General features: G+C 38.8%; 1 long non-coding RNA gene across 1 annotated transcript in view; it reads right to left on the bottom strand.

Moving 5' to 3' along the window:
• Window positions 1–12,291, bottom strand: part of LOC105493672 (uncharacterized) — an 88,328-nt gene extending 76,037 nt beyond the window's left edge. The window contains exons 1-3 of the long non-coding RNA XR_011611037.1: window positions 12,163–12,291; window positions 10,720–10,781; window positions 7,526–7,611 (exon numbers count right to left, since the gene is read on the bottom strand). This is a non-coding gene — a long non-coding RNA (uncharacterized lncRNA). The remainder of the gene's footprint in view (window positions 1–7,525; window positions 7,612–10,719; window positions 10,782–12,162) is intronic.
• Window positions 12,292–16,812: the final 4,521 nt, after the last annotated feature.

The raw sequence follows: 16,812 nt of genomic DNA, 5'->3' as shown, positions 1-16,812 counted from the left end.
TTATTGATACTTCATCTTTCTGGGGGTACTTTCTAGAAATTCACAGTGTAGTTGTGGTCCTCTTGATCCCCTTCCATCTCATCTTCAGAAGGTCTAATGACTCCAGGTTCCTCTTAGCCCTTTTCTGTCTGATCTGTCCTTTATAACTAGACCTACAATATAAATTAAAAATTCTAACTCATACATTTTACAGCCCATAAACCATGTCTCTTGATATTCACATTTTATGTAGTTTTCTCCCATATTGCCTTTGGACTTTGATCAATGGGACATTAGCACACATGACACAATAATAGGCTTTAAAAGCACTTGCACACTGGGGCACGTACTTATGGACTGCTCAATTTTGGAGCCCTGAGTCACCAGATAAAGAGGCCTGGTGATTTTATTGGAGAGATCACATGGAGAGAGAGGAAGAGATGCTAGAACAACTGGAACTGCACCAGTGGTTCCAGCCATCCTAACTGTGGTGCTAGACATATGAAGGAAGTCATCTTCGATGATCTAGCACCAATAGAAGAAAAGTCAGCCAAAGAGCACTGGGACTGCAGAGTTGTGGAAAATAATGAACCATTATAGTTTTAAGCACTAAATCTGGTAATGATTTGTTTTGCATAATACATAAATATTCTCTTTTTTTGGCCAAATATGAAACTGCTAATCTTGTTTGTGCACTTTCCTGTACCTGTTCCAGAAGTCAGAATGAGTGCTCAGTTATCAACAGATGCCTCTGCTCTATCTCTGATGCAATAAGAAGGTAGAATGTCAGTGTGTCACGAAACTCACTCTGCAGTGGGACTGAGGATATCCAAGTCTATTTTCTTTCCAAAGGTGGTAACATCTATCTATATGTGATTTCTCGTAAGCTGTGAGATGTTGGCTTTAAGAGCCTCAGTTCTCTCAGATGGTGTTATGAGAATTTAATGTGATGATGCACATAAAACGTCAGGCAGAGAATCTATTCATAGTGGCTATCATGCTTATCAATTTTACCTCTTTCTTTTCAGGTTTCTTAGGCTCCTGAATTTTCTATCTTGCCCCAGAAATACAGATAACTGACTAGAAATTTGCAAGTGCAATATCTAACTGACTGAAGGTTTTAGGACTTTTGTCGTTAATTTTGAGAGCAGCAAATTTTTGAAAATATTTGTCGAGAAACCTGAATATTACAGAGATGACAAAATTTCATCGAAAAGCATTGTATATGGATAAATACAAGGAGATGTTTGCCATATCAATGGGAAGTAAGTCTTAATATTGTAAAGATGTAAATTCTCCCCAAATTGATCCACAGAATGCAATCCTATCAATATCATCTTCCTGTTTATAGCCTTTGTTACTTTCTTTATGGTGCTCTTTCATACATTCTTCATTTTAAAGCAATCACTTTTGTCCATCTTTTTTGTATAATTAGTGATTGTTCCTGTTCAATAAATCATATTAACTATAGCTTTATAGTTAATATCTACAAGAACAAGTCTTCTCAACTTTTCTTGAGCCTTTGCTCTTTCATGCCAATTTTAAAGTCAGCTTGTCAGTTCCTCTAAAAACACGTTGAGGTTTTTATTGAAATTTCATTGCTCTGTAAATTAATTTGAGTGGAATTGACATCTTCAGAATGTTGAGTTTTCCTATCTATTAACACAGTGTGTATCTCATTTATTCAGCCTGATTTAATGTTTCAAAGAAAGTTTTAATGTTTTTGAGTGTTGAGTTTGTGGGTGTTCATTTTTTGGTTCCAGTTTCATAACTTAAATATATGCATCATATATCAAATATAACCTTTAAAAAATGTGGGAATATGTCTTAAGTGAAATGCAGCCATTTAAAATGATGGATCATTTGGTGATATGGAAAGATCCATAGCACAGTAATAAGTGAGAAAAACCTTTCTATGATAGCAATGTTTTATGTAAATGCCATTTATATAAATATGTGTAAAATTATGGGTGTGAAATAAAGAGAGATATTTGGAAGGTTGTTAAAAATGCAAAATCAGATACAAGATGCATTCCAGATGAAGAAACACTTCTGGAATGATAGAATAAGGACCTTTGAAAATTCACTACTCTAGAAAAGCAATGAGAACACTGGTAAAAATTATCAAACTCAAAATTTTCAGGACTCTGAAAATTAAAAATTGCAACATTTCAAGGAATATTTATTCAGTAAAATCAACTGAATCATGGTAAAAATGGTAAGCTTTGTAGTATTTGAAGTTGCTCTAGTACCACCTCCTTTTTCCTAGATCTGCAGTAGACGTGAAAACCACACCTTCACTGCTATAGTAGCTATGATAACTGCAAAACTAGCAGCTAGTAGAGGAGGTGGAATGGTTTTACAACTCCAGAAAAGTTCCATTTTCATAAATTTGACACTATTTAACCTGTCTGGTAGCTTATTAAAAAAATCCTCTATTCCCAGGATTTGTCTTTATTTAATCTGGCTTAGAGCTTACTCTGTGTATTTGTCAAAAATAATCAGTGGCAATAGTATGACACTGCCCAAAGTTGCATTTCCAGTTGGGATTAGAAGAAGTAGACTACAAAATTTAAAAGGAAAGATTTTGGAATGAGATGTCTTCATTGAGTTTTGAAAAGCTCCAACATATTCCTGGGAATCTAGGCATCCATGCACATGTGCTTTGGTGTGTGCATACATAGGAAAGACCTGAAAAAGTTCTAAATTTTCATCTTTGGCTGATCTTGAGTCTCTGCACAATTGGGAAGTGAAGGCTAAGGAAGAGTTGTAAACTGCCTGCCAGAACATTGATGGCATACCCCAACACACACGCAGCCTCTCAACAAAGAATAGGACACTTACTGGTTCAAGGCACTTAAGAAAATCTCTGCCCCAAAATTAACTAATCACTAAGTTAATTAAGCACAGACTCCAACGATCATGCACAACAAAGACAATAGAGTTCAGAATCATAGGCATGTGTTGCTTAATAACTTGATTTGTTCTAAGAAATGCATTGTCAGGAAATTTTGTCATTGTGCAAACATCATAGAGTATACTTAGACAAACCTAAATGTTATAACCTACTATACACCCTATTGCACCTCAGCTACCAACCTGTACAGCATGTTACTATGCTGAATACTGTAGACAAGTTTAATACAATGGTAAGTATTGGTGAATCTAAACATATCTAAACACAGAAAACATACAGTAAACATATCATGGTATAACCTTCTGGGAACACTGTTACATATATTGTTCATTGTTGGCCAAAACATTGTTATGTGGAGCATGATTACAGTTCTAAAAAGTCACCGAAGAAGAAGAAGAAGAACAACAACAACAACAACAACAAAACCTGGGGAGGGTGGATATTAGATTTCCAGAGATGCCACATTATAGTGTTTAAAATGTATAGTTTTTAATGAAAATTAAGAAATATGCAAAGAAAAAAGAAAGTGTGGGTCATATACAGGAAAAAGGCATTAATAGAAACTGTCCCTGAGAAAGCCAGACATTGGACTTACTGCAAAGATTTTAAATCAGCTATTTTAAATATACTCAAATAAACCATGCCTAAAAAACTAAAGGAAAATATGAGGACATGTCTTGCCAAACAGAGAATATCAAGAGAGATAGAAATGATCAAAGGGAACCAAATATAAATTCTAGATTTGAAAAGTATAACTGAAAAGTAAAAATCACTAGAAGGGCTCAACATCAGATTTGAGCATCTCAAAGAAAGAATCAGATAAATTGAAGATAGATTGATAGAGATTATATAATGTGGGGAACAAAAAGAAAAATGATAACAAAAAATGAACAGAACTTCAGAGAACTATGTGACATCACTGAGCATATCAACATACATAATGGAATCCTCCAGAAGAGAGAGAAGAAAAGGAGCGGAAGGAATACTTGAAGAAATAATGACAAAAAAATTCCCAAATTTGATAAAAATCTTAATCTATGCATCTTAGAAACTCAACAAACACCAAGTAGGACAAATTCAAAGTGATCTGTATCTAGACACATCATAGTCAAACTGTTGAAAAGCAGAGAATCTTGAAAGCAGCAAGAGCAAAGTGACTTATTATGTAGAAATGATTCTGAATAATAATAGCTTACTTTTCTAATCAGAAGCCATGGACACAAGAAAGCAGCAAAATGATGTATTCAAAGTGCTGCAAGAAAATAACTGTCCGTCAAGATTGACAGCAAATCTGTGTTTTAAATCTATGACCAGCAAAATTATGATTTAAAAATGAAGAGAAAAAACCTTTCCAGATAAATAAAATCTGAGAGAATTTGTTGCTAGCAGAAATACCACACAAGAAATACTAGACAGAGTATGTCAGGCTGGAAAGAAAGGACAATAGATGGGAACATAAATCCACAAAAAGTTATAAACAGTACTGGTAAAGGTAACACAAAAACTCGTACACAAATTTTCATAGCTCCATTACTCGTGATAATATAAAAGGGGAGACAAGCCAAGTGATTAAACAAAACGTAACGTAGTATAGCCATGAAACAGAATACTATGTAGCCATACAAAGAAACGAAGTTTTGGTATATTCTACACATGGATGAAACTCGAAAACATTATACTAAGTGAAGTAAGTCACAAAAGGCCACATACTTTATAATTCTATTTAAATGAAATGTTTGGGATATGCAAATCCTTAAAGACAGAAAGTAGATTAGTAATTGTCATGGACTGGAGACAGGGGAGAACAGGGAGTGATTGCTAAGGGTGTGATTTCTTTGGTAGGTGATGAAAATTTTCTGAGTGTGGTGATGGTTGCACAATTCTGTGAATATACTATAAATCACTGAATTGTACACATTGAAAAGTTGAATTTTAAGTTGTGCAAATTTTGTGTCCATAAAGCAGTTATTTTATAAAGGAAACATTCTGAGGTCCTTTTCCGGTCTGATACTTTGTTTAAAGAAGTGAGGTCCTATGCTGAAGCATCGTAACATAGGTGATGCAATATAGAAACGTACAGTTTTTAAAAGTGACAATACATTATATTTAAAAAGTTGTTATGTTGAAAATAAATCTATGCAATTTATAAAATATTCAATGATTACAAAAGAAAAATCATCCTTTGACTCTAAACTTCATTTTACTCCCAAGAAGTAACCACAGTCAAGGATTTACTATAATATTCTGCCAGCCATTTGCCTATTTGCTGTCAGATCAAGTCTCTATCCTTCTTTTCTCTGTTCTGTATTTCAGGGAACTCATCTTCCATCCTCTAATTTACCCTGTGGTTTCCAGGTAGCTTCAGCCAATGGAATGCACCAGTGGGAGACTGTAGCGGGGAAGAAGAAGAAACTCACCTTGGCTTCAGGCAGCATCCCTAAGGCAAATGCCTGTATTCTGGGGAAACCCATCATGATTCCAGATTCCTCTGGGTGGCCTCAGCACAGGGCTGTGATGACACCATCCACTCCCTTTGTTTCTCCAGCCTAAGGATTGTAGTGACTTTCTGGACTTTCTGCTTTTGCTAAAGCCTACATTATCTCACTTTACTCTGTTTAGCTTCTCAGCTTTCTGTCTTAGTCTGTTACACATGTGTGTTAAGTTCCTCTATTTGAAATATCTAGGATAGTTTGTTTTCTGACTGGACACTGATTGATACGGTCTTCTTCCAGAAAATTTCCATGATTATATGTTTAGATACATAACTATCCTTTTTAAATATATAAGAGATCATAGTATTTATAGGTTGCCTTTTTATTTAACAATATATCTTGAGGTCTTTCCTATTAGCCTATGCAAATTGATGTCTACTTTTAAAACAGTTGTATATTATTTCGTTGTAGGGATATACCATACTGTATTTAACCAGTGTCCTATTGGTGGAACTTTATGTTGCTTCCAGTTTTACGTTATTACCAACACTGATGCATATACACATTGTTGTATATGTGGGAAAATTTGGATTTTGAAAGAAATTGCTAATTGAATTGCTAAAGAGATTATCCAAATGTATACTCCTAGCAATGATGTATGTAATACTTGTTTCCTCACTTTCTTACACACAGTATGTATTGTCAAACTTTTAAACCTTTCCAGTTTGGTAGAGAAAAAAAACTTCATCATTTTACTGTTTTAATGGTAATTTTCAAATTATTAATGATACTAAAGGGGCCCTTGTCCTTCCTAATGTACCGAAGCCCTAGGACATGACCTGGAAGTCATAAGTTGAACATGACTCGAGATTGCCACATCCTGCATGAGAATGAAAAGCCAAAGGTAGGGCATGTGCAATTTGTGGAGACTCTCTTTCTTCAATATGGATCAGTAACCAATTCTGGGAACAAATGGTTATCTTATGAAGTTGTGTTGTGTGTGTGTCCTGGCATGCTCCTGTTGCATTTGAGGTCATGTTTACCCCTTGGAACCTTAGACAGAGCTCCCATTTGGCACTTTACACTGACTTGGAGGTCAAAGCTTATTCTAGAACCTCTTGCTTAAGCTCTTCTGTGGAGTCACCATTGAGTAGCTTAGTCGACAGAAAGAACTCCTGAAGATTAACTTCTAAAATGAGAACAGCCCCCAAGTGAGACTGTGGTTTGGGAGAACCAGTCAGTGGTGTTTTTCCATATAAGCTTGAGAGTCATACATTGGAGCTTTGATAATGGAATTATTCACTCAAAGAAGGGCAGATGCCAGGAAAGGAAAGGAAGGCTTAGATAAGGTTTGCAGCCCTGGAGTTCCAGGTGGTGACCAGTAAAGAAGTGGGCAATCGAAGATGGGGTAGGGGAGGGAGGAGCTTGAGATGCAGGGGAAAAGGTTCCAGGGGGACACCTGAGCAGCAGATGTTGGGGAAGGAATCTCCTTGGGGGAGGCCGATCTGTGCAGCAGTGATATCTATGTGACCCTTTTTACTAGTAGCACCCCCACATGTAGTTTGGCCAGAAGATGGAGAGGGTGTAAGACAACAATCAGAAAAAGGTGACTGTATAATGTTCTAATGGTCACATTTATCCAGTTCAGGGATTTACTCTTTCTCCTTCTCCATACCCTTTGAAAGCTACAGATTTAGTATTTTTCCATTTCAAAGCTATTTTAAAACATCTCAGCAGAGAGCTTATACTTTGTAGCATGGTTTTCTCGTTACCTTGAATGAAGTAGGAAAAGAGAGAAAGGGGAAGACATTGGAAAAAGGAAGAGATTTGAAAGTGGGGAAGGAGGAGGAAGAGGAGGAGAATTTGATGCTCTAAATGAGTGTCTCACTTGAGGCTACCTGTTAATGAATTATTTTTGGGACCCAATCCCTGTCAGTTGGTCACATAGATAAGGTTCTCTTTATTCGGTCCCCTCAGTCACTGTTCATTGAGGGTTCCTTAGCAGTTTCTAATTTGAAGAGCCGGACTCCCCTTCTCTAAGCGTTCAAAGTGGGATTGCTTCTTTGTTTTCTTTGTGGGTAAAACTATCTCTGAGTATCTGTTCATCAGTTAGAGAGAAACTGCCATGTTTCCAGGCATCCTTTCCCCTTAACAGAAGGAAACCAAGCACCGCGCCCATCCTATACTGTCTACTGACCTCTCGGAAGGAGAGCCTTGCCAAGTAAACAGCCCCGTCATCGCTTTCACCCCACAAGGATCTTCTAGGAGGGAAGAATTCACAGCCTGCCAAATGAAACACGCTAAAACTAGAAAAGTAATAAATGGTATTTTCCTGCCTCTAGGAGCATATTACAAAAATAGAAGCTGAAAGTTAGAAAAAATGAAAAATTCTCTGCTGTAATATGGTGGATATAACTGAATTTCCCTTAAGCATTTTGGTTTCAGGAAGCCCATTCTTGCAATTTTCACAATATCTCGAGAGTGAGATATTAAAACCCTTAATAAATATCATCTTTAGTTCAAGACAGCTGAGTCAACATACATGACTATCTCTCAGCTTCCTCCTCCTTTGCTGTCTTCTGATTAAGAGGAATTTTCAGCTAGGCCCACCTGGACTCCTTTCTAGCTAACCTGGAGTTGCCTTGGCCTCTAGGCTAGATATTGCTTAACTAGACTGTATCATTTAAATTATTTTGCATACTTTCCTGCAAATTATTTTAAAATAAGAGTGAACACACATGTGACCCCTGAGTTTGCTGTCAGAAAACGCAGCTGCCAAACGAAGCACATGGATTTCCAGATAAACCATTTGCACAGTTACATTACACAGTACGTTTCCCTGCTGGAGCTGGAACAAGTCAGACATGAGGAAGCTTGACTGTCAGAGACTCAGAGGTAATAGGTTGACTGAGAAGCAGGAACACGCTCCTCGTACCAGGGGACTGTGTGCAGCTGGAGTGAACTCACATCAGATGAGATGTCACACTTTCAGAAGCAGTGGAGAGGCATTTAACTCAGGCAAGATCTCTGCTGCACATGCTCCCTTTCCCCAAACAGCATGTCTGTGCTGAGAGCTGAATTTATAAAACACCGCAGTGAGGCTGGCAGGCTAACAGCCAGTGGGGATGGGAAGGAGAAGAGGTGAGATTGTAATATGGGACCTGGTGGAAGTGGGTTGGCCTCATCTTTCTATTGCATTACATGGAAGTGCTCAGGACCTAGTTGCTCAGTGTTTCTCGCATGCAGAGAAGGTCTAGTGACTGGTGCTGAGCAAAACGTAGAATGCAAGATGCTATCTCTAGATAAAAATGTTTTCACGGTGGACTTTTGGAGCTATTGTTTCTCGCTTTGCTGCCCAGTCTGGAGTGTGGCACAGAGTGGGGATTTCAGGCGGGACAGGCCAGGGTGCCATGCTCGTCTACACAGCAAGATACTTGATTCGCTCCACTGTTTTGTTATTTGTGTGGCATCGAGTGCTCTCTGTAAGGTAGTACTGGGCCGTGCCTGCTTTATCCCTTTATCACTTGCCTTGACTTTTTCAATAACAACCTAATCCTGTCTCAAGTCTCTCCCTATTCCAGTGCCACCGCGAGCCACACATTGCTCAGTTCTAGGGGTGTATATGGAGGTGCAGCCCCTTCCATTAAGGATTTTTCAGTGTTTATGGGGAAACAACCAGGAAAGAGACCAGTTAACTACAATTCAACTAGAGTAGCTGAAGACACAGACAACATGCTGGAAGAGTGTCAAGCATTTTTTTTCTCCCAGTAAGCCATTGAGATTTTTAGTCATTGATTTTAAATTAAGGGATATAGTTTCATTATCTGTAAATAGTTAATTTGAGTCTTTTGGCAGGAAGAGTAGGGTTTGTGGTTCTCCAGGGAAAGTGGTAAATGAGGATAGTCCTCTCCAATTCATAGATTAAAAGCAAGGCATTGAAGTCTATGCCTCAAAAAAATCAAAAGTGTGTATTTAAATTATTCCCAAAATATAGCTAGAGATACATGAGTCTATCATTCGTCATAAGCAAATACATTTTCAGGACTTAACAGAGGAGCTCTAACTTAAAATTGATGCCAAACCTCTGTATTTATATTAATTGTGTAACTCAAGAAAATTCTCTCCTTATATTCACAGTTCTCTTAAATTTTATACATGTCTACTCAATATGCACAGATGCAAAGTTCCCTGCCAGGCACCAGAGGCAAATTGAGGAGGGAGAGGGAACAGCTGGCAGAGTCTGAGGCTGTGAGCCATGGCTTTCCTCAAAGAAAAGAAAGAGAAAATTTGAAGTGTCTGCAGGAAACAAGAACTTTCATTCTTGTTTTAGGCTGATTCCTTTGCTAGCTTGTCTATTAGAATTTGATAAATCCTTTAAATACATTTTGCATTAGACACCCAGATAACCAGAAGACATATGGTGCTAATGTTTCCCTAGCCTTTTATGAACAGAAGCAGCTGGTAAGCAGAATGAAATTTTAAAAAAAGGAACAAGTGAGCCTCAGGAGATTGAAGTTGTTATCAATCAGTCTTGAGTTCTTCAGCTTCACTGACATCTTTAACTAGCAGGAGGGGGCGGGCAAAAGATACAGAACAGGTTGTGCTTTGAAGAGCCTGGCTGAAACTTGTGTCACCTGTGGCAGAAACAGATGCGATCCTCTCTGGGCCAATGGGCCTCCGTCATGACAGTGCATAGGAAGAGAACCTGTTTCTAGGGACACGAAGCTGTTCCAGGGGCTTTGCAGTAGTTGGAAGGCCACTGGTTGGTGTTGGCCATGCAGCTTGTGAGTGTGGGTGGTGGGCACTGGTCAGACCACCCTCTCGTTTCTCCCTTTGCTCTCAGAAGCAGCTCCTATTTCATCTTGTAAATCAAAACCACAATAATTATTCTTGGAGCAAGTCCAAGCAACCAACTAGAATGATTTATAATCTCATTGAGAGTTCATTTTTTTCTCAATCAATTTCAAATTATTTGGCTCCATTTATGTAGCTTGTTTCACCTACTACATTAAGCAAATTTCCAAAGGCTTATGGGACCATCTCTATTTCATTTGAAACCCCTATTCTGCTAAACTTATTGTTTAGTGAATGCCGAGCATGCACCTAATGTGGCACTAGGCACTTTGCCTCCATCATCTAACTTGAGTCTTGTAAAGATTGTATTGCCCTTCTACATATAAGGAAACTGAGGCTCAGAGAAGTTAAGCAACCTGCCAGAAGGTGACTCAGATAGTAAGTGACAGCATCAGGATTTTAACTCCATCTTCTCTGACTCCAGAGCCATTCTCTGATCTTGCCTTTTTTTTTTTTTGATACATGAAGAATCATTGCTGAGGTCTTTCCATTACCCAGTGTGATCTTAGACAAAGATTGATATGAAAAGAATCTTACCTGTGCCAAGACAAGACTCTTGAAAATGATTCTAAGTGTGCCCTTTTAGGGTCACATCATAGCTGAAAAGGATAAGGATAATTTTAAATACAGGATTAGGTAAACGTCAGAGGATTCAGAGAATGGGCATCAGCCCGAATTTTGCATCTTTGGCAGGGGGATTCAGGATGGTCCTGGCCTAGTGCTCTTGGAAGTTTGGGCTCACAGGATGAGAGAGCAGGGACCAAGGCCTGCTAGGAGTGGATTCTTTGATGAGTTCTGAAGCTATATGAAGAAACTTGCTGCAAAAGCTGCAACCCCTACGTGCTCTTGAAAAACATCTCATTCTCCTCCAAAGCTATATTTTAAACATGAGGTGAGTGGTCCTAAAGAGGAAGGTGCAGCAATCATTCCTCTGAAAGGAATGAAGATTTCAATATCCACTGACAAAAATATGCTCCATTAAGCAGCTGAAATAAATAAAACTGTCAGTCGATTTCTTTATAGATTTTCCAAGACGGTGCTGCCGGCCTGTTCCTCTTCAACTACAGGCCCAGACAAGCAGCTCTGCTTCATTTTGTTAGCTCCTACTCCTTCTTAGGAGGGGAGGTTATCAGACCTGGTGCCCAAAAGGAGACAAGAGAGGAACCTCATCTCCCAAGCTCTGCGTATAACATAGGTTTAACCCTACTGTCCTCGCCTTCCTTGTTACTTGACTTTGAGAACAAATCATCCTGCTAACAATGTCTGACACAGCTTTGTCCATTTATACGAGTGATCACAGGGCTTTATTCCTGCTGATGCTCCAGCTTCCTCCGGGGACTAGTCCCTGACACTTTTATATGCTTTCTACTTACCTGAATGCTTCCAAGCACACCATCTCATTTAGTCCTCATATTAACTCTATGGGATAGGCATTATTAGATAATGAAACCAAGGTTTGAGATCATAGAGCTCATAGAAATCAGAGCCGGAATGCAAACTCACACTTACTGGCTCAAAGCCAATGCTTCTTAACCGTTATACCACACTGCCTTTTACAAATATGGAAATAGAGGCCTGGGAAGGTAAGTCAGCCTTAACACAGAACCAGTAATGGGATACATAATTGATCTTCATTACAACTCTCTACTGTTGGATCTTAAAAAACTGATCTTTTTATTATTTGTTTACATATTCATTTTTAAAATAGATTTTCTTTTTTAGAATGGTTTTAGATGTAAAGAAAAATTGTGATGATGATATAAAGAGTTCCTATATACCTCTCATTCAGTTCTCCTATTGTTAATATTTTATATTAATATACATTTATTATAATGTACAAATATTGATACACTGTCAACTAATTATTAATTATGAATATTATTACTAGTTATTATTAACTGATGTCTATATTCTGTTTTTCTTAGTTTTTACCTAATGTCCTTTTTCTGTTCCAGAATTTTATCCAAGATACCATGTTACCTTTAGTTATTGTGTCTCCTGAGGCTCCTCTTGGCTGTGACTTCTCAGACTGTCTGTTCAGGCTACTATGACAAAATAGCATACACTAGGTGACACATAAACAACAGAAATTTGCTTTTTGTAGTTCTGAAGGCTAGAAGTCCAAGATTAAGATGCTGGCAAATTTGTGTCCAGTGAAAGCGCCGTTCCTCATAAACAGAACCTTCTTCCTATTCTTACATGGTGTAGGGAATGAAGGATCTCTCTCAAGCTTCCTTTATAAGAACACTAATTCTCTTCAGGAAGGCCCCACCCTCATGACCTAATAATCTCCCACATCATCACCTTGAGGTCTACAATCTCAACTATGGATTTTGGGTGGATGCAAATATTTAGACCATAGCACGGGCTTTCTTTGTTTTTTATGACCTTGACAGTTTTGAGGAGTACTGGTCAGCCATGTTGAAGGATGTACTTCTACTAGGATTTGTCTGATGTTTTTCTCATAACTAGTCTGTTTTGGATTTTTAGGAGGAAGACCACAAAATTAAAGTTCCTTTTCTTTTTCTTTTTTTTTTTTTTTGAGATGGAGTCTCACTCTTGTCTTCCAGGCTGGAGTGCAATGGCGGGATCTTGGGTCACTGCAACCTCCGCCTCCCGGGTTCAAGTGATTCTGCCTCAGCCTCCCAAGTAACTGGGATTACAGGTGCCCGCCACCATGCCTGGCTAATTTTTGTATTTTTAGTAGAGATAGGGTTTCACCACGTTGGTCACGCTGGTCTCAAACTCCTGACCTCAAGTGATCTGCCTGCCTTGGCCTCCCAAAGTGTTGGGATTACAGGCGTGCGCCACCGTGCCCATCCTAAAGTACCATTTTCATCACATCATATCAAGGGTATGTACTATCAATATAATTTATTGCTGTTGTTAACTTTGATCCCCTGGCTGTAGTAGTATATATGTAAGGTTTCTCCACTGTGAAGTTATTGTTTTTTCTCCCCTTTCATACTATACTCTTTGGAAGTAAGTCACTGCACAACCCATGCTTAAGGAGTGAGGCGTTATGCTCCATCTCTTTGAGAGCAGAGTATCTATATAAATAATTTGGAATTTTTCTGCACAAGAGATTGTCTCTTTCCCCCATTTACTTATTCAGTCATTTATTAATATTTATATCAGTATGGACTTCTGGTTATTTATTTATTTTTGACATCAAAGATTATCTAGTCTACTGTAGCAATAAGAAAGTAGTAAGTTAGTAGAACCCCATCTTGCTTTAGTTAAGCATAAAAGTTCCTGGTTATTCTGAAGAGGTAGTGATAGTTGAAGGGCGTAGACTTTTTATGGGCTAGTTATTGACACATGGGGTGGTGGTTCTGAATGATATCACTGTCACTGGTATTCTATTTTTTTAGAGGGAGTCTCACTTTGTTGCCCAGGCTGGAGTGCAGTGGCACAATCTTGGCTCACTGCAACCTCCACTTCCCGGGTTCAAGTGATTCTCCTGCCTCACCCTCCTGAGTAGCTGGGACTACAGGCGCGTACCATCATGCCCAGCTAATTTTTGTTTCATATTTTTAGTAGAGACGAGGTTTTTCTGTGTTAGCCAGGATAGTCCCGATCTCCTGACCTCATGATCCGCCCACCTCGGCCTCCCAAGGTGCTTTATTTTACTGATGAGGAAACGTAGTCACAACTACTATGAAACCACTGATCTGGTTCATTTCCCACCCGCTGCATCTTTCCCTGTTGCCCACACCTGGCCAGGTTTTGTGGGAATCCAGTAGCTTTCTCTAAATTGGAGAACTGTTTTCATTGTTAATATGAATTTCGACAATCACTTTACACCTCATGGCACCCAATCTCAACCAGAGTGCTCTCGGCATAGTGAGGAACAACAAGCCACACTTTTCTTTTTTAAGGCACAGAGGGCAAGACTATATCAAGTTTGTACAGCTGTCTTTATTTTCATTGTTGTTGTTTTTCTGTTTTGTTTTGTTTTGTTTTAGGCTTTTAGCAGCCTGAAGCCATGGTTTTTAGTGTCTATCTCTAGTGATAAGTGGAAAAGAGGTATAGGAAGGGGCTTTACTGGCCCAACCAGAAACAGAAACTAAGAACTCATGTCCGTATTCTCTCCCTTGGGCACTAGATAATTTTTAATGTCCTGAAACTCATTCAAGAATAAGAGAGATACGGTATTTTTGTTTTCCCTTAAGTATGTATTGTATGTGTGGGATCCATTTTGGCAAGAGGATCCAAACCTTGGGATTTACATTAGCATAGGAGAAACTGATTTGTAAGCCTTGACAGCAAGACTGAAGTTTTATCCACCATACAGATAGGATTTCATAAATAGAAAACTGAATCCAATCCATTATTATGGACACCCGTGCTGTTCATAGTAATCATCTGTACCACATGATGATGAATGATGGGCTCCTAGGCGTGCCTGAAACTTCCCAGCAGAAGGCTGGCTAGGACCCTTATCTTTCCTTCCCTCCCAAACCTTTGGTAGGGAAAAATAGCTTGTGTGAAGAAACAGTTTTACTGCCTTTCCTTTGGAAAATCTCCACATATATCTAATTCTTACTTGAATAGTCTTGACTTTCAAGTGTCATTACTTGGGCGAGATCACCCTGCTGATCTGGAGCCTCCCCAGGTGTCAGGGATTGCCAACTATATTTGCATGCTTTCTTGTCTGGTGCTGCTCCATAAATACAGTTTTATATTTTATTTCCATTACACAGTCTACCTTTCTGGGGCACATGAAGTGTGGTCTGAGCCCAGTGATGCAAACAGTCCTGCCGAGGCAGAAAGCTGCCAAAAGCACTTGGTCTGTTGGTGAAAAGTTGACCTTCAAAGAGTAAATGGGGCTCTCTCAGTCAATCTGCAGATGCGGAGTCGAGGGTTATACTAACATAGGCAGCGTAGAATGCTGTGGAACCACTAATGTATAAAAAAGAGATATGTGAGTTATAATCCTGCTCTGTCGCTTATTGACCCTGTGACCTTCGATAGTTAGCTCTTGTGAATCTTTCCACAAATAAAAAGTAAAATTGGAATTTTCTATTTTATATAATTTCGATTCGGATTAAATGAGACAAGGTATGTAAAGAGCCTGGAGTGTAATAGAGGATTCATAAATGTTAGTGGCTATAATTCTCATCATCAAACTCTTAGCATTATATTCTCCGTGATTACATTTTCAAGATTCTGAAATCTGTGTGTTATAGTCCAGTGTATTTCTCTTTGGGCTTGGCTTCAATAAGAAGTATTGTCCTTCACAGAGGAAAGAGTGTCTTCTGACTCACACCACTACAGCATCACTTTGAATTACTTTTCGTGATAGGATAATTTGTTCAGACACATTCTCACTTTCTCCTGATTTTATTTATGTTCAGTGGTGAGCATTTACAAGACCACTGGCTCTGGATATAATATACTGCAGCTCAAATAAAGAAATGTGTATTGCTACACAGGAATTGAAACCCTGATCATGACCTTACAACATTGAGCAGAGCCGAATGTCACAACAGATATTGGTACGTCTGGTATATCCTAGAAGAATGCCTCCCAGCTTGAAGGTGATCCACATGCTTTCAACATCTTGGGAGAGTTCCTTTTCCTCTGTCTCCCCATAGGCAAAACAAACTCACTTGCCCTATTGATATATAATCTTTATTGATCGATGGGGGAGGAGATCTCCTTTAAGACAGTACCTGATACGTAGCCAGAGACACTCAAGCCTGGAGGAGACTTCACCAGCCCTTGAGTGCCAACTGCCCCTACAACAATTTGAAAACCACTTGTGGGGAGCTGGTGGTATGTCTTCACTTTTCTGCCAGGTTGAACTAAAGAAAATAAGCATCCACTTGCCATAAGAATGTTTTCCACTGTCACCTAACACAACATTTCTTAGCAACCTCTCCATATTCCTGGCGAGGTCTTCACATTATCAACCTATTTGTATCCTTTCTTTGACCTTCAAATGTCTCAAAAGAGTAAACACTCTGCCTGTTCCCTCCTTATCCCATTTACTGTCTGTCTCCTGTCTCCACCATAATTCTGAAGTTGCTTCTTGAGGGCTATCATTTTAGTCATCTGTTACTGGTCTAACAGATTACCTTTCCTCAATCCCATCTTCCTTCCTGGCTCATCTGACACTCTCCATCACTCTTCTCTTCCTGAAACTGCTTCCTTAATTTCTAATATTTTATACTATTCAGGTTCTCCTTCTACTTGTCAGATTATTCATCTGTCTACTGGGCTGATTTTTCCCTCTTCGCCCACCTTAAAAATGTAGGCATTCCCAAAAGGCCTATTCTTATCTGTATTCTTTTATCTTCCTGCCCACTATTTTCTCACTCTTCTCACTTATTTACCATGGCTTCAAATATCACCTTCTTCCAGATGGTTCTCAAATCTTTATCCAGAGCTTAACTCTCTCCCAGTCTCCTGTTGTCTCTACTCGGTGGCCTGCTGAGCATTTTCACCTGTAGATCTGTTAGTACCTCAAAAGCAGTATCTATAAATCTCAATTTATCATTCATATTAGAGGTTTTCAAACTATGGTTTCTAGGTCCCTAAGGTTCATGAAAATGTCTTAAATGCCAAACCAGGTTGGGACTGATGGTTATGAAAATGAGGGCTCTAAGTGCTTCTACTAACTGG

This window comes from Macaca nemestrina, chromosome 12, assembly GCF_043159975.1.
Source record: "Macaca nemestrina isolate mMacNem1 chromosome 12, mMacNem.hap1, whole genome shotgun sequence".
Classification (NCBI taxonomy): domain Eukaryota; kingdom Metazoa; phylum Chordata; class Mammalia; order Primates; family Cercopithecidae; genus Macaca; species Macaca nemestrina.
This window is presented reverse-complemented; position numbering and strand designations above follow the sequence as displayed.